We start from the raw sequence: 19,217 nt of genomic DNA on the forward strand, positions 1-19,217 counted from the left end.
GTTGAGAAAAGTTTTAGAAATATACTTTGAAATAAGTGATGTATTTACAAAAACATGCGAGTATATTGCAATATTAGATGATGCTGGCGAAGTTTCCAACATTATACAAACCGACTTTTGGAAACCGAAAATAGGGAACACCTCAAAAGAAAATTCCTTTACTTTTCCTTTATTTTTGTACGAGGATGCCTTTAAGATTGCAAATCCACTTGGATCGCATGCTGGTATATATAAATGTGGTATGTACATTTCAATACCCTGTTTACCACGGGAATTGCACTCCAAATTAAATAATATTTTTCTCGCACAATTGTACCACGCACAAGATAGCAAAATATTTCCAAAAGAAAAAATATATTCCTATTTAATCGGCGAATTAATGTTTTTAGAAAAAGAAGGCATTACATTAGTTGTAAAATCTATAGATATCAAACTGTATTTCAAACTCGCGTTAATTATAATTTACAAGACAATTTGGGATTACATAGTATTTTAGGATTTGTCGAAAGTTTTTCTGCTACTTTCTGCTGTCGATTCTGTAAAGTACCAAAAGATATTTCTTGTAAATTATGTAGCGAAAATTTTAGCGCATTACGCAATAAAATCAATTACGCACAGGATATTGCAACGAACAATGTAAGTTTCACAGGAATCAAAGAAATGTGCGCATTTAACATTTTAGATACTTTTCATGCAGTTGAAAATTATAGCGTAGATGTAATGCATGATTTACTAGAAGGCGTATGTGTATATGAAATGAATAGCATTTTACGCTACTGCATTATAGAAGAACAATATTTCACGTTAGATACCTTGAACTGGCGTTTACAGTTTTTTAATTTTGGTCCTGTGGCGAACCGACCTCTTACAATATCTAAATCGCAATTGCTTAACAAAAGCATTACTATGTCAGCTTCTGAAATGCTCAGTTTGATATTAAACTTTGGTTTAATTGTAGGTGATCTTATAATCAATCCGGATGACAAATATTGGCAACTTTTCATATTATTGCGAAAAATCCTTCTTATAACACTTCAAGACAGTGTTATAAAATCGACAGCAGATCTATTAGAGAACTTAATTAATGAACATCATTTGTTATATGTTGACTTGTTTGGCGAAACATTGAAACCGAAACATCACCTAATGTTGCATTATCCTCGCATTATGAAAACTGTTAGGCCGCTTCACTCTCTGTGGTCATTCAGGTTCTAGGCGAAACATCATATAACAATAATAACAGTTTATTACAGAACTATACAAATTATACTCTATTAAAGAATGTTTCTTTTGAAAATATATCCTTAAAGAAAGGATTAGTTGTTTTGCTACATATTGATGACGATGGTGCTCCCATATTTACGGAAATTGCTGATATTTGGAAAAATAATAATATTGCATCCGACACCTTATCTGTATCTGATTTTTTGTAACTGTACGATATTTGTTTGCGAACTATTTTAATGTTCATTATCAAGCTTATGCTATAAATATTTCTGATAAATACGATGTTGTAAATTTCAGTTCTTTGATATATTATAAAATATATACATTGATTCAGAAACCAGATAACAATTTTTACATAAGTTGTTGAAGTGTTTTTCTTCAAAAGCTTTTTTTTTGAAGACGAATCAGTGTTGTCACTGATTTAACTTTAGAAAGTTGTTTATTATGTTTTGTTTCGTACAGATAAACTGTAGACTTTACACATGCTTTTCTTAATTATTCTTTAAAAGATATTTAAGAAAAGTATACAGTTACCGCTAGTTCGTAATACCTAGATTTTATTCAGTAGAGTATGAGATATATAATTTTTGTTATGTTTTAAGGCTCCTAAGTAGTCAATACATATATATATATACAGGATTTTTCAATTGGTGGGCGTCGATGTTGGCAGTCTGTGGCGGCCATGTTGTTTTGGCGGCGTCTGTCTAACCTGTTGTTTATTATTCAGTCACTGATGCCAAATCACCATGACAAGTTACACAATTGAGCAGCACGTCCAAATGATAAAACTTTATTATCAAAATGAGTGTTCGTTAGTGCAGCCGTTGCGTGCGTTGCGCCCATTTTACGGCAGACGCAGTGGCCCTTCAAAGTCGACTCTCCAACGTTTGGTGGCCAAATTCGAAACGACCGGTTCGGTAAACGATCAGCCAACACCTGTACGTCAAAGGAACGCCAGATCGGCCGGGAACATCGCCGCTGTAAGTGAAAGTGTGCAGGAGAACCCGAGGCAGTCAATTTCTCGCCGTGCACAAGAACTCGGCCTTTCGCAGACTTCAACTTGGCGAATTTTGCGTCGGGACTTGGGCCTGCACCCGTACAAGATCAAACTGGCCCAGGAGCTCAAAGTTAATGACCATAGACAACGCCGTTTGTTCGCTGACTGGGTTTCGGAGCATTTGGAAGAGGAAACCAATTTTGGTCGAAAAATCATTTGTAGCGACGAGGCGCATTTTTGGATGAATGGCTATGTTAACAAGCATAATTGCCGTATATGGCACGACGCCAACCCACACGAGGTTCAACAGGTAGCAATACATCCACAAAAAGTTACTGTTTGGTGCGGATTTTGGGCCGGCGGCGTCATTGGTCCGTACTTTTTCGAAAACGACGTTGATGAGGCCATCATCGTCAATGACGAGCGCTACAGAACGATGATAACCAATTTCTTTTGGCCCAAATTGAACGATATGGACGTGGACGACATGTGGTTCCAGCAGGACGGCGCTACGTGCCATACAGCGGACGCCACGATGGACATTCTGCATGAACGATTTGAGGGTATGGTTATCTCTCGCAGAGGTGACGTGAATTGGCCACCAAGATCGTACGATTTGACCCCGCTAAACTTTTTCTTGTGGGGTTTTCTGAAGTCGTAGGTCTATGCCAATAAGCCGCAATCGACCGATGCCCTTAACGTCAACATAACCCAGGCCATCGCTCAAATTCAGCCGGATCTATGCGGCAGAATCATTGAAAATTGGACCACTCGGATCCATACCACCGTGAGAAGCCGCGGCAGACATTTGAACGATGTTATATTCCACACATAATGGCATACATGGGCCTTTCAAATAAAAAAAGAATTTCGTTAATACCTCACATACAGCTTCTTTTATTCCATTGCAATATCGACCCGCTCTTATTGAAAAACCCTTTATATATATATACATATGGATTGTGACGTCAGCAGCGAGGAAATGCAAAATTTTCCTGCGATTTACGGCTAAATAAAGAAATATATCGTTAAAATGACACTTGCAGTCTGCTCTATATTTTTGTAAAATAGTCCGGACGGTCCTCCTTTGCCGAATTAAGTATTATATTAGGTGTAGTAAAAAGAAATCCATTATTTTTGCATGAAATTGAAGGCTTTAATTACCATAGTTAGAATGATCCGATTTAGGTCAAATATGCGCCGTTTTGTTCGATAACTTGTTGCCATTTTGAAGGTAATTTCATTATGCCTCTCTCATAGAAACCCTCGTCCCTATTGGCAAAAAATTGAGACAGTCGATTTTCACAAGCCTCTCTTGAAGCGAATTTTTCACCAGCAAAATTGTTCGCCATGGACAGGAACAGACGGTAATCACTTGGTGGCAGGTCCGGACTATAAGGTGGATGCATAAGAATCTCCCAACCAAGCTTCCGGAGCTTCTGGCGAGTCACTATCGATGTGTGTGGCCTGGCATTGTCCTGATGGAACACAATTCCTCTTCTATTGGCCAAAGCTGGCCGCTTCTGGGCGATTGCTTCCTTCAGACGGTCCAATTGTTGACAGTACAGTTCCGAGTTAAGATTTTTGCCGTAGGGGAGCAGCTCATAGTAGATAATTCCCTGCCAATCCCACCAAACACACAGCAAAACCTTCCTGGCCGTCAATCCTGGCTTGGCCACCGTTTCCGCCGACTCACCGCGATTCGACCACGACCGTTTTCGCTTGACGTTGTCGTAAGTGATCCACTTTTCATCATCAGTGACCAACCGCTTCAGAAATGGGTCGATTTTGTTGCGATTCAGCAGCGATTCGCAGATGGAAATTCGGTCCATGAGGTTTTTTTGCGTTAACTCCCATACATCGAGCTTCTTTTTGTACCCAGCCTTATTCAAATGGTTCCAAACGGTTTTTTGTGCAATCTTTAGCTCTTGAGCAATCGAAACAGTGCTTACATGACGGTCGGACTCGACAATGTCCATGATTTTATCGATATTTTCGACAATTGGCCTTCCAGTGCGTGGTGCATCTTTGACATCGAAATTACCGGAACGGAATCGACGAAACCAAAATTGCGCGTGATTGGCTATTACAGTATCAGGACCATAAACATTATTCACATTTTCAGCCGCCTGGCTTGCGTTTTCGCCTTTATCGAAGAAAAACTGTAAAGTATAGCGTATTTTCTCTTTAGTAGTGTCCATCTTTGACGCGCGCTCAAACAAAACTGAGTCAACTAATCACAAAACTGTCAGAAATGTTTTTTAGTACGAAATCTCATCTTTCTAACGCCATCTAGTGGAACCCGATCGGACTTATACAACGCAAGATACAGATAACTAAAGCCATCTATTGGAAAAATAATGGATTTTTTTTACTACACCTGATATAACTTCAAAATAAATTCTATAAAATTGACTGATTTTTGAGGTTAAAATCAGTTGATTTTATAGAATTTATTTTGAAGTTATATAATACTTAATTCGGCAAAGGAGGACCGTCCGGACTATTTTACAAAAATATAGAGCAGACTGCAAGTATCATTTTAACGATATATTTCTTTATTTAGCCGTAAATCGCAGGAAATTTTTGCAATTCCTCGCTTCTGACGTCATAAAGTCACAATCCACACAATATCTGCTGACTATCCAGGAGCCTTAAGTAAACATATATTACATGCGTTTGAATTTTGAGTTGTAATCTGAGAAACTGTTGTAAGAAGACTGTTGTAACAACTAAATAATATGTATTTTTACCGTAAAACTATAAAAGAGTGTAATGTATAAAAAAGTACAATAAATAATGTAACGTTGCAGATCATTTATTGTTTTTCTCATGTCAGCATGTAAAATTACTTTAAATGAAACATGTACTTCCAACATTTTTTATAGTAAAATTAACATTTTTTATCGAAAATAAAAGGAACTATACATATAGTTAACGCAATCATATGCGCTAGGCATACAATTTTACTATTTTTGTGAGTATCATTTCTTGATATGACTTATATTTCATTGACTCTCCACTATGGTTTATATTACCATATTTTATAGTAAGATTAACTACACGTAATCTTCCTTTTGCTTTATCATAACTATATTATATGGTTGCATTAATTCATGGTATAGTAATATTGACTATATATTTGTGTTTATTCTACTATATTTTGCATGTTTCCACGAACTATAAAAATATAGTTGACGCCAAAAATAACTATAAAATATAGTGAGATTATAGTTAATTCAACTATATTTTTCTATCAGTGCAGTCAGCTCCGATCTTAATGAGACTAGGCTCATTCGACGCGTTTTTGCACGAGAAACAACTTTTTCCTTTGGCAAAATCATCGCTCAGTTCCGCGAAGCGAGATATAAAGCGTTAAAGCAGATCATAATTCAGGTTACGAAAGCTGTTATATCGACGAACTTTAGCGACATAAACATGCCTCGTAACTAATTCCGAGTGTTCCGTGACTTTGATGTTGATATCTAAACCGATTTGTGATATCGTTGCTCAGTAATACATTCGTCGCCTAGAGAAGTGTGTGTATTCGTGCATTATTCCCGCCAATAATAGCAATTTCTTAACATGACAAACATGCCTCGTAACTAACATAAACTTCCCGAGTAATATGCAAAAAGTTTTAGTCCGTGCTCACTGTTCGTTAAAAAAGTTATTGATAACTGATAACAAATGAAGTTAGTGATAAGAGTTTGCACCGAGCATGTGTACACACACACACACACCGAAGGGGGCGTGCGGGTGGGCCTTCGGCCTCCCATCCGCACGCCCCCTTTTTGCCAAAGGAAAAAGTTGTTTCTCATGCAAAAACGCGTCGAATGAGCCTAGTCTCATTAAAATCAAAGCTGACTGTGTACTTCTGTATATTTACCTCGCTATTTTATTACGACTTGCTAAAATTTAACTCGATATTAAACACACAAGGCTCTACGAGAGAATAATCTTATACTTATTTTTCCTTATACTCACAGGCAGATTTCGTTGACGAGGAAGCCTTATACTCGAGCGAGAGCGGCTCTTTGGATTTCCGCTTCGTACAGTATTGGTGAGAACTGAGAAAATGAAGAATACTAGAATGTATGCGTGAACACTAGCATTTATTACACTTATTTTTTTATGTCACATCACAGCGAAAGGAAATTACTTACAATGCGGAAAGGAGCATGTCCTAAACACGGTCACCGATATCTTCTTCATTCTCTCCGAATAATCTTCTTGCTTCCACAATCTCGACTGCGATCCCATGCAAGCGAGGATTATTTTTAAATTGCCCGCAAGCGAATAACATCGCCAGTAAATCACTACTGCACATGGCCGCGAATTTATAAAACACTTCATATGTCTTGTCATCATTATCACTCGCGAGTTTGCACAGATATTTCCCACATTTGATTATTGGATTTGCTACGCTGCGATTATACAGTCACGTACAATTATGAAAAGCTGCGACAACTTCTTATACTTTCACGAATATCACGGAATAGGAATGTTGCTCAAAGCGATGGAAACAGTAAAATACATTGCAACAGCTTCGAACACTCTTATATAACATGGATCTTCCAAAATTTTGGGAAATCTCGAATGCCCGTGTAAATAAGGCGAGACTAATTATACCAACGCTTTTCGGCAATATAATCGTTTAGTTTTATCGCAGAATTTGGTATCTGTTAAAGGATCACATTAATCCTGCTATAAAAGAATAAACTTCTTTCTTCTCATATCTACATTTCGCATTCTCAGACGTGAAAAATGCGAGTTCCGTGCGGTTCCCTTAGGCTCTACACGAGAAACGTTTTGTAGAATTGTCTGTTTATCTAAATTCAGATGCGCGGAAGGAAACATAATCAATTTTGACTAGGATAGGACTCCGGTTCACAAAAGAGATATAAAGGGCATTTTCTCATCCGCTGATTCGGCAAATATAATGCCTATTCCCGCGATAACATAAAACCCGTCGGAATCTGCAGGGTTCACGCATTCCGTTCAGTCACAAAAGAATAAACCTTATCGCGGCCACAAAAGAATAAACCTTCTTTATTCTCGTTTTTATAAATTCTCAGATGTGAAACAATGTGCGTCATTCCTTTGCGGCCTACATAAACGATTTATAGAAATGTATTTATCTAAACATAAATTTAGATGTAAAGATGGACGATATAATCGGTTTTGACTACAATAGAGTCCGATTGGAAACTTTCGCAAAAGACCATAAAATGTATTTTCCCATCCACTGCTTCGACAAATATAACGCCTGCTTCCACATCATGAAACCTGTAGGAACACGTATGCTCCGTTCTGAGAAATTCTAGAACGTTCTAGGCTGAATTATTTAACAAATATTACGAAATAAATTTATTTGTTGTATGCACACAGAACTACCCTTCCACTTTTCTTTTTCCTATAAGAAGCCCATTGGACTGGATCCAAACCATTTGAGCTTCTTCAGTCTTAGTACCCGTTTCGTGCGACAAAGTATATTAGTTCTCGTGTTTTCACTTGTGGGATAATAAGTTCTTGTGAGAAACATAATGGCGAATACTAACGCAAACGCAGAATTTAAGAAGATCGCGTATGGTGACTTTGGGAAGGCTCGCTATGAGAGCTATATGCTTCTTTCCACTACTTATCCCCTCAACACTTCGGATACCAAGAGGATGCAAATCGGATTGCGGGCATCAAACGACGGGACAACGTTCGAGCCTACAATAAAACTATCCGGCAATACCTCTATAGGGATCCAGTTCGACATCGCCACATGGAAAAAATTTAAGGAGTACATGAAACACATAGGCGATTACTTGCACTCGGTAACCAGGGCCGTGCCGGAGACCATCCATATCAACGATGTGACCATCACCTTTACCACGGCGTATGGGGCAAGGGCGATCATGGTGACTGAAAATACGAAAACGACCGAGGTGAACACCGCATCGAAGAGGATGCCTACCGATTACCACGGACAGCAGCCGCCGACGAAGAAACGAAAAGTCTACACGGTAAACATCGTGATGCAGGCAACATCTTTTGACGGGCTAGAACTTATAACAATATGTATTGACGCTCGATGTGAACAACTGCAAACGTTTGCAAAACTTATAAACGATTGCGCCCGGTTTCTCGTAACGGAGATAGAACTCAGGCTTCCCAAGAAAAACTTAGACGAGGACATCGTGAAACAGACGCTCTTCGTAAACTATCAAGAAATCGAGCAAAATGTACGTCGGCAATTAAAAGATTTAACATTTCTAGATACTTATTTTCACATTATATTTCAAGAAATTACTTCGATTTATTTAAATAAAATTGTACGAGCAATTTTAATAAATGTCTCATCTTAATCATGAAAAATAAAATGTGAATTAATTCTATGAAAAATATTGTGCATTCCTTTCTCTTCACCTCTTCTCTCTTCTCTGTGATTTCCAGTTCGAGGTAACAAGTCCCGTTGTAAACTTTTCGAGTTCAAAAGCGAGGAGATCCGCACAGGTAAAAATATTTGGGTAGACATAGACCAGAGGTATCGTCTCCCAACAATCGCTGAGTAGCTTTTGTCTTTGAAATGATCCCTACCTGCTCGAACATGCTCGCACACGCTCACGAGAGTCGAGAGCCGGGGTCTCATGGTGGGGGCCCGGGTCCCGTAGGTTCTAGAATTTGCCAACTTTTTCACGCGTGACGTCTATACTCTTCGTATGTATACAATATAGCTAGTTTCCATTAGGGTATAGCAGTAGTATAGTGCATAAGACGTTTGACTTCGAAAGCCAGAGCGGACCCAGGTTCGAATCCGGCCAGGGCCGCCTACAGGATTCTCCAGAGACTTCGCACTAACCACACGCATACACACACAAACATACACACACACCTCTTCTCCGGTCTACGTGTACGTAGTGAAACCAGTTTCTACCAAAGAATAGCAGTAGAGTAGTGGTAAAGACTGTTTGACTCGCAAGAGTCTGAGGTCCCGGGTTCGAGCCTCGCAGAGTGTCTAGGAGATATTTTCCAAAAGTGATATGCAAATTAACCAGCTGACCAAGAGCTAGAATCACAACAACGCCTAATATGAATAATAAAAATTTAATATATAGATTACGCTAATTTTTATTCTGGTAATTCAAATTTCCGCCATTTTCAACCTTATAGGGGTAGGTATGGCAACTCAAAACATTCCCCTTCCACTCGACCCTCGGCGCCGGAGGGTCGAGTGGAGGAAGAATGTTTTGACTGGCTATGCCTACCTCTATACTACTAACGAACACAGAAAATTTAGCATTTTGTACAGTGTCAACTAGTCGCTCTTGTTCGCGAGTATATAAAACGTTATTTATAATTTGCGGTGCCTTTTTCCGATTCATGTTCATACTGTGTAAAATTTGGGACCCTTCCCCGATATCTTTAAAACAGTTTAAAATCGTCTCTGCCGTTTGAAATGGAATGTTTTTTTCGGCGATTAATGCAGCAAATCAGATTTTCGTGATTTCTACCAGATCTTCAAAAGACAGAGACGAGTTTTCGTCTGGCATATTGAAGCCGTTGGTGAGGCCTCGTTTCTGAAATTCTGAAATATGTTTCTTCGTGTCAGAATGTCTCTGCAATGAATCGAGACCACATCGAAACGTTATGTTGCAGAAGGAACAAACACAACTATATGAGTCATTAAAGCTTTTCTCCAGCTATGGTTTGAAATGTGAATTTTCAAGCCGTGAGTGGCAAAACACACGTCTGCGTGATGCCATTTCTGTTGCATTTGTCTCTTCGAAGCAATCTTGTAACGCATACTTTTTCTATATGTCTCTGAATCAGCGTGCCGCGACACTTGTGTTTGACAAGAAAACGTTTTACTGCAAAGTACACAAAAATATTTACTGTTATCGTTCTTCCCGGGCGTGCCCACACCTTTGGGGAACGTATTGTTCCCACGCTCTTGGGAGAAGACGCTCTGTGAAGAAGGCATATAGAGAATGTGAACAGCTGTTATCGTTGTCAAGGAGTTTGTTTACTAACAACTGGGAATAATAAGAGAGTCGCTCTAGTCCTGTCACAGCGTACGGACGTAAAGCGAATTCGTGCGATTATTTATTTTGGATTGATTGAGATCCGTTTTTCTAGGCTGTAAATAAAGCTTTTCTCGTTTAGTATATCTCGAGTTATTTCTTTCACGCGCGGGCACAACATTTGGGGGCTCGTCCGGGATAAATAACGATAGAAATCGTAGACGTGCTTGTGTGTGAAAGTGAAAGAAAAAGAAATGGCTTTGGCACATTCGCCGAGGAGGACTCGTGCTCAGACGCCGGCTACCTCAGATGATTCATTACGAGCCGTTCTTCAGGAGTTGCAGCAACTAAGGGAGGAACGGCAGCAGGATCAGAGAGAACAGCTACGGATACAAAATGAATTAAAAACACAGCTTGAGGAGCGTGATTCAGCTTTTAAACGCCTGGAAGAAAAACTGGATAAACAGATGAGTCCTTCAAATAATAGTATTTTTGGGAATGAATCTCGTAATGTTATCGATCTCGAAAATTCGAGAATGAATGTTGAAAGAGAACGTATATTTTGTGATGTCAAAGTGAAATCAGATATTTATGATGGGACAGTGCCTTTAAAAGAGTTCCTTGCACAATTTTCTCTAATATCGCAAGCTAATGGTTGGAATGATTCCGCGAAAACAGTAGCTTTGGCTTCCTGTTTAAGAGGGAAAGCACGAACGGTTCTTTTAAATATAAATGATTTAAAAAAAATAACTTTTAATGAAATAAAAGAAAAATTAGAATTACAATTTGGAGAGGGTGAATTAATGCAAAATTATTATTCACAATTTACAAATCGAAAGATGCTTGCGGGAGAAGATTATGCAACTCTTGGTGCAGATTTAGAGCGTCTTTCGAGAGGAGCTTATCCAGAATGTTCTTTTGAAGTTCGCGAAAAGATTGCTTGTGCACAATTCATTGCTGCAATTTCGGATAATTTTATTAAGCGTTCGCTTTTGACAGAAGGAATAGTTTCACTTAAAGCGGCTATAGAACGAGCAAAGATTTTACAATCAATAAATGAAAACTGTTTTTCACGGAAAATAAAAGAACAAAAAGTCACGGGAGTTTTCTGTCGTTTTGAAGAAAAAGGAAATGGATATAAGAAGGGAAAAGAATTTGAAAGAGTTGAAGCACGAAGAAATTTTAAAACGAGTAAGAATAAAGAAAGGGAATGTTGGCAATGCGGTGGGGTAGGACATTTTCGTTCAGAATGTCCGACATTGCAGCAAAAGGAAAACTAAATTTTGCCGAGCTTCACGGAGCTGGTTCGGTAAAAAGGATTCAGGCTCCGTTTTATAAGCGCAAAATTGATAAAAACATGTATAATATTTGTGGAAAATTGAATGATAAAATGTTCCTTAGTAATTTTTGTTGTTTCAGGGGCTTGTTAAATAATACAACTTGTTCTTTTAAAATTGACACAGGTTCCGATGTCTCGATTATAAGTTCTAGGAAGGTAATACCTTTGAAATTGAGTCCGATAGGTTCTGTTAATTTATTTTACCCTACAGGAGAAAGAGTTCAGGTTCATTCACAAGTTGTTGCTACCATTACTTTGGGGAAGTTTTGTGTACAATTATGTTTTTATGTAGCTGATATAAATAATGATTGTATTTTAGGAAGAGATTTTCTTTTAAAAACAGGTTTAGTAGATGGATTGTTTGAAAGGGCTCTTGGAATCTCAAAGAATAGTTTTGGAAAACAAGAATTAATTTGTTCTAGAATAGAGAAACATTCTATTCAATTTCCTGAATTACTTAGGGAAATTCATGAACAAAGTTCTAAACATTTGAATTTTTCACAAAAAGAGATTTTCTCAGAGTTTCTTATTCAATTTCAAGATTTATTTGCTGAAAATGTTATAGCTGGTAATTGTGATATTCTTTGTCATCATATTAAACTTTTAGATTCCAATCCTATTAAGCAGACTCCTCGTCGAATTCCTATTCATTTACAAGAAGAAGTTTATAAAATTATAGAAGACATGAAAGCTCAAAGGTAATAGAAGAATCCAATAGCCCTTGGATTTCTCCGGCTGTAATGGTAAAAAAAAAAGATGGTTCTATAAGATTTTGTGTAGATTATAGAAAATTAAATGCAGTAACCATCAAGGATTCATATCCACTTCCAAGAATTGATCAAATTTTAGATTGTTTAGCTGGGAATTCATGGTTTTGTACTCTTGATTTAAAGAGTGGTTATTGGCAGGTGGGGTTAGCTCCTGAGGATCGGGAAAAAACTGCTTTTTCTATAGGAAACGGTTTATGGCAGTTTACAGTGATGCCGTTCGGACTTTGTAATGCTCCTGCCACTTTTGAACGTTTAATGGAAAAAGTGTTATCAGGTTTAATTTCTAAAAAATGTTTCGTTTTCTTGGACGATGTAATTGTTTTTGGAAAGAATTTTGAAGAAATGATTTCTAATTTAAAAGCAGTTTTTCTGCGGTTACAATCCGCAAATCTTAAGGTAAATCCAAAGAAATGTGAATTTTTAAGGAAAAAGATCAGATACTTGGGTCATGTGATTTCTGCTGAGGGAGTTGCTACAGATCCTGATAAGATTTCTGTTCTTAAAGATTGGCCAATTCCTAAGACACGGAAACAAGTGCGAAGTTTTTTAGGATTTTGCTCGTATTATCGGAAATTTATTAAAGATTTTTCTCTTTTAGCCAAGCCTTTATTTAGATTGACGGAGGAAAATAGAAAATTTTCTTGGTCAACAGAATGTCAGTTGGCATTTCAGGAGTTAAAACGTGTGATGACTTCTTCTCCAATTTTATCTTTTCCTTCTGGAGAAGGTCAATTTATTCTTGACACTGATGCTTCAAATCATGGCATCGGAGCAGTTCTTTCACAGCTTCAGGAAGGAAAAGAGAAAGTTATTGCTTTTTATAGTCGAGTTTTTAGTAAAGTAGAACAGAATTACTGTGTAACTCGTAGGGAACTTCTTGCTGTGGTAGATGCTGTACAATCTTTTCATCATTATTTATATGGAAGGAAGTTTTTAGTAAGAACAGATCATGTTTCTTTACGATGGTTAACTTCATTTAAAAATTTGGAAGGGCAGTTGGCAAGATGGTTAGAACGTTTGCAGCAATATGATTTTGACATTAATTATCGAAGCGGGAAATTACACAAAAATGCAGATTTTCTCTCTCGACGTCCTTGTTTGGAAACTTCTTGTCGTTATTGTTATAAAGTAGAATCACGGGAGGAATCTTTTAAAGAAAATATTATAGGATTTATTTCTCTAGAAAGAGATAATTTACAAGAATGGCGTGATTTTCAGCTTCAGGATTCAGTGTTGGCACAAATTCATCAAGCTAAAGAGATTGATAAAAGGCCTTCTTGGCAGGCTGTTGCTCCTATGGAGATTTCTTCTAAGATTTATTGGTCTCAATGGGAAGCTATAGTTGTTTTAAATGGTGTCTTATATAAAAAATGGGAATCTCCTAATTTATTAAACCATGTTTATCAAATTTAGTTCCTCGGGAGAAGGTTTCGGAGGTGTTGGAAGAAGCTCATGATTCACCTTCCGGTGGTCATTTTGGAATTAATAAAACTTTACAAAGGATACGTAAACGTTTTTATTGGGCAACTTGCAAGAGAGAACGTAGAGGATTGGGTGCTTCTGCAAAATTTGTATAGCTAAGAAAGGTCCTTCTGAAAAAGGGAAATCTCCTCTTTCAGGTGTATAATGTAGGTGCTCCTTGAAAGAATACAAGTTGATATTTTAGGTCCTCTTCCTACCACTCTTAATGGAAATCGGTATGTGCTCGTTGTGCTAGATTGTTTTACCAAATGGCCAGAGGCTATTCCTTTGAAATAAAAAAGAGCAACCACTGTTGCTAAGTTTCTAGTTGAACAAGTATTTTCTCGACATGGAATTCCTTTAGAATTACATACTGATCAAGAAAGAATTTTGAGTCACGATTAATTCTTGAGATGTCTCATATTTTAGGAATCAGGAAAACTCGTACTACACCTCTTCATCCTCAGTCAGATGGACAAGTTAACGCAACATAGAACAATTTTAAATTATTTGGCGAAATATATTTCTGATAATCAACGAGATTGGGATAAATGGATTTCTTGTTTTCTACTGGCTTTTCGCTCCTCTAAACATGAAGCAACTGGAGTTTCTCCAGCCGAAATGTATCTTGGTCAGGATCTTCGTTTACCTTTAGATCTTCTTCGAGGTCGGCCTCCCTCAGTTAAGATAAAGAAGAAGAAAAGTACACTATTAAATTAAGAAAAAAACTGGATGAAATTCATCGTTTTGCTAGACGTCGTCTTCAAATTAGGCTCAAAATACCAAATCTTGGTATGATCAACGTTCTAGACAAGTGACATTTGAACAAGGTCAAAAGGTTTGGTTTTTCAATCCTCGTCGACAATAGGAAAAGCTCCGAAATTGCAAAGTTCTTGGAAGGACCTTTTATAATTATAAAGAAACTTAGTGATGTCGTGTTTTGTATAGGCAAATCTTTCAAACATAAAAGAAAAGTGGTTCATGCAGATCGTTTGGCTCCTTTTCGAGAAAGAGATATTAAATAAAATTAAAAGAATTAATACATGTATATACATATACTTGTTTGTTTTCTTATCCTTTTTCAGAATTTCCCATTCCTCTTTCCTTTTCCGTTTTCCGAGTCGCTGACGTTTTTTCCACTGAGATCCGTTAAGGACCGCCCTCCCACGGTTTTTGACCGTGGTTTTTCCGTGAGGCTTTGGGTGAATACCGGGGCGGGATTAGGGGTGTTCTTTTAAAGAACGTCGGGTCCACGGGTTATACCCCCCCCCTTATCCGAAGAAGAAGCTGAAGAGCGGTGAGCTGGGACTTCGAGAGTCACGTCGACAACTTTTCGGCCTGATAGCTGTTGGGACAAGAGATGGCGTAGTCAAGAGAACCTGAGACAGCAGTCCAGGTTGTGACAAAGGATCGCCAAAGGTGCCCTGGAGCAGCAAAGATGGCTTGAAATTTTGGAGATAGACTTGAAGAAGAGCATCACGAACAACTTTTTCCATGGGATTGTCGGGACGACAATTTTGGAAGAGAGGGGACAGTGTTGTGCCCACACCTTTGGGGAACGTATTGTTCCCACGCTCTTGGGAGAAGACGCTCTGTGAAGAAGGCATATAGAGAATGTGAACAGCTGTTATCGTTGTCAAGGAGTTTGTTTACTAACAACTGGGAATAATAAGAGAGTCGCTCTAGTCCTGTCACAGCGTACGGACGTAAAGCGAATTCGTGCGATTATTTATTTTGGATTGATTGAGATCCGTTTTTCTAGGCTGTAAATAAAGCTTTTCTCGTTTAGTATATCTCGAGTTATTTCTTTCACGCGCGGGCACAACATTCCCGGGCGGAACTTCTTGTATCCAAGATTTATATTGCTCGTTTTCTAGCTAATCATAGGAAAATCGTAAGCGTTTTGTACATTTTGAATTCATGCTGACGAATAAATAGAGAATACAGATGAACAAGTTATAGACAGATGAAAAGAAACGAAAAGAAGTAACACTTCGCCAAAGAAATAGTGCAACTTTAAATACGTTTATAAGCATACACTACCTCAAACAATACAAGGAAGTGGCAAATAACCTTGTAACGGGGCGCAAATGCGCCGACGTACCTGTCGGGTCGAAGAACGGCGCTTCGCGCCACCTTAATCGAGCGAAATATCGCGCGCCGCCGTTATCTCGCGCCGTCGCTATCGCGCGCCGCGGGGATCACGCGCTGCCGCTAGCGCGCGCGGCCGCGATCACGCGCCGTCGCTGTGCCTCGCGCTGATAGGCGCGCCGCTCGACCGCCGCCATATCAGTCGTAGAGAATACGACTATAAAACGGCGACGATCGAGCTCCTGAGCACGAGACCGATCCGTACCGCCGTTCTAGTTAGACGCTCTATGCCGATAGCTAGAAGATCCGGACCGTTTCGCTCTGCCTTCCGCTTTCCGACTACCCGACCGGCGACTAAGCAAATGGGATTGGGCGTTCGCAATCTCGATCGAGCGTGCTCGATAGTTGGCCGTCTCCCGTCTTCCTGGGCTCGTGTGTGCGCGTGCTCTGTCGAGCGTATTCGACAATCTCTAGTCTTTACCCGCCACCTTGAGTCATGGGTTCGTCCGTCGGCGAACTCCGCTGAGCGTACTCAGCCTTTAGGCGATCCGTCTAGCGACCAAGGACCCGGTACGGTGCGTTCGCCGTCTCCGCTAAGTGTCCGCAGCACTTGGTCGCTTTCCTCCGCGAACGTAGGGAAAAGGGAAGGTGCATACGCCTTCTCCGTCGAGAGTCCTCAGCCCCGACGGACGAAATCATTGCGCGTATTCCGCGACTTGCGTGCGTGCATTCGACCGAGAGTCAAAATCTACGGTCCGGCGACCATCTATACGCGAGCGATTGCGAGCCGAGTATTGGGCGATAATTGTCCCAGACGCCCAGCGTCGCGAAGCGAGACCAATCATCGCGCCATTACCGTTGTTACCGTCTACACGCGTCGCGCAATAGGCTCTGCCTCCCGCGCGGCCTATTTGTCCGTGCACGCGCGTGTACCGCACACCGCACCGCACCGTACCGTACCGACGCGTCTAATAGACGCGACCTGCGACAACGCCTTCGGGGCCGAGCTCTTGTACATAAGTAACCATAGAATAAAACTAAGTTATCTATATTTCTACTCTCAAGTGTCTCGCTGCTTTACTCCTCCTCGAACCCGGACTCCGACGAGCCTTATCCGCGCACAACGTGTAGCGACGAACCGGCCGAGCGGAGTTCGGCCATTACAACCTAATCAATGCACATAATATTGCATGCAAAGTTAATCGTACTAACCAAACCAAGTATCACAAAGCTCTTTATACGTATTCCCCTACGCCTACACCTACACTAACACAATAAATGAATGCTATATTATACGCAAACAGAATTACGACAAACTAACTAAAGCGTACAAGCCAGGATTAAAGGCAAACTGAAGAGAAAAGGCAACGGAAAAACAATAGACGAACGCATCACACGATCGCGCTGTTACATCGTAACAGTCAAAGTCAAATAAAAATCGACGCTCCGCTGACGGTCCGAATCAAGCGGCAGGGTAATACCACGACATCAAGTATATAAAAAACATTAGATGTAGAAACGACGATAAAGCGAGCTATTTGCTCAACGCCATTTGATAAACATTTACACGTTGGATAAACTTTTCTTAACATTTTTGCTTTCATAGCTACAGTTGCTTGAACAGATAATAACAGTTCCGCATTCAATTCCATGAACATAACGATAAACGAATGGCTTAAAAGTATCCTATAAAAACGTAGAACGCTCGTCAGGAGATTGCCAGAACGTTAGTTTGACTCCGGGCGATGTATTAGCACGTTACATTAAATGTTTGCCTTATATTTATTTTATATTTTGTCACAAATCGTCGCTGCCGTACAAAAGCCTATGTGTGTTTTGTGACTTTAAAATACTTGTGCTATTATATGTATTAAGTATGTGAATTAATTCGGTCCGTTTTTCTTCCAAAAAAAGACTTTAGTATAAAAAAACATGAAAAAGTACACTAATCAAGGTATTTGCCATCGCTTGCTATTATTTTTTCCCATCTGTCTGGCAGTTGTTGCATTCCGTGACGGAAAAACGACTCGTCCTTCGAAGCGATCCATTCATTGAGCCATTTCTCTATTTCTTCATAATTGTTGAAGTGCTGGTCCGAAAGCCCGTGTGCTATCGATCTGAACAAGTGACACCGATATCACTTGCTCCATCCGAATGGAGCAATGTCTGGTGAATACGGCGGGTGAGGTAAAATATCCCAGACAAATGCTTCCAAGGTGGCCCTCACAATCTTTCCAACATGTGGCCGAGCGTTATCGTGCTGGAAGATCACTTTGTCATATCTCTTTACATATTCCGGCCGCTTATTCTTGAATGCGTTGTTTAAACGGAACAATTGCTGTTGGTAAAGTTCGGCAGTGATGGTTTGGCTCTATTTTAATAGTTCATACACTACACCTTTCTGGTTCCACCATATACAAAGGTAGTCCCAGAAGTACTTGACGTATAGATAGCGGTTGTTGTTTGAAAAGAATGACTATGGTAGAAAGTACCAACCTTATAAGGCTTAAGTTTGAAGTTTGACGACGCTACGTTGTTTAGTATTTGTTTGGCAACCATCAATAGTGAACGCTCTCAGTGAATTTGTAAACATGGAAAAAATTGGTCATCGTTATGTGATACAATACTTTCATTTGAAAGGTCTCAGTCCAACCAATATCAAAGCTAAGAGCTAGATTCTACTCTGGGGGAATCTGCTCCTTCGTTTACAACAGTAAAATATTGGGTTGCAGAGTTTAAACGAGGCCATACGAGCTGCCAAGACGAACATCGCAGTGGTCGACCAAATGAGGTGACCACGCCAGAAATGGTGAAGAAAATCCACAAAATGGTATTGGATGACCGTCGACTGAAAGTGCGTGAGTTAGGACATGGTAGACATTTCGAAAAATGCTGTACATCACATATTGACTGAAAATTTGGACATGAGAGAGCTGTGCGCAAGATGGGTGCCACAATTGGAACAAAAACAGCGTCGTGAGAATGTTTCAATCGAGTGTTTGGCGAAATTTCGCAGCAATAAAGCCGAGTTTTTGCATCGATTCATAACCACAGATGAAACATGGGTCCATCACTTCACACCTGAGACGAAGGAATAGTCAAAACAATGGACCAAGGTGGCTTGATTGCTATTTTGAGGAGCTCGACGATTCCCACTATAAACAAGGTATCGAAGCTATTGAACATCGGAAAAGTGTATTGAGCTAAAAGGAGACTATGTAGAGAAATAGATATTTTTTCCCAAATTTTTTGTATTTTCTTTGTTAGGTCAGGTACTCCTGGGACTACCCTCGTACAAAGAATTACTTTTTTGCCGTGAA

Source organism: Harpegnathos saltator, unplaced genomic scaffold (assembly GCF_003227715.2).
Source record: "Harpegnathos saltator strain DR-91 unplaced genomic scaffold, Hsal_v8.6 scaffold88, whole genome shotgun sequence".
Classification (NCBI taxonomy): Eukaryota; Metazoa; Arthropoda; class Insecta; order Hymenoptera; family Formicidae; genus Harpegnathos; species Harpegnathos saltator.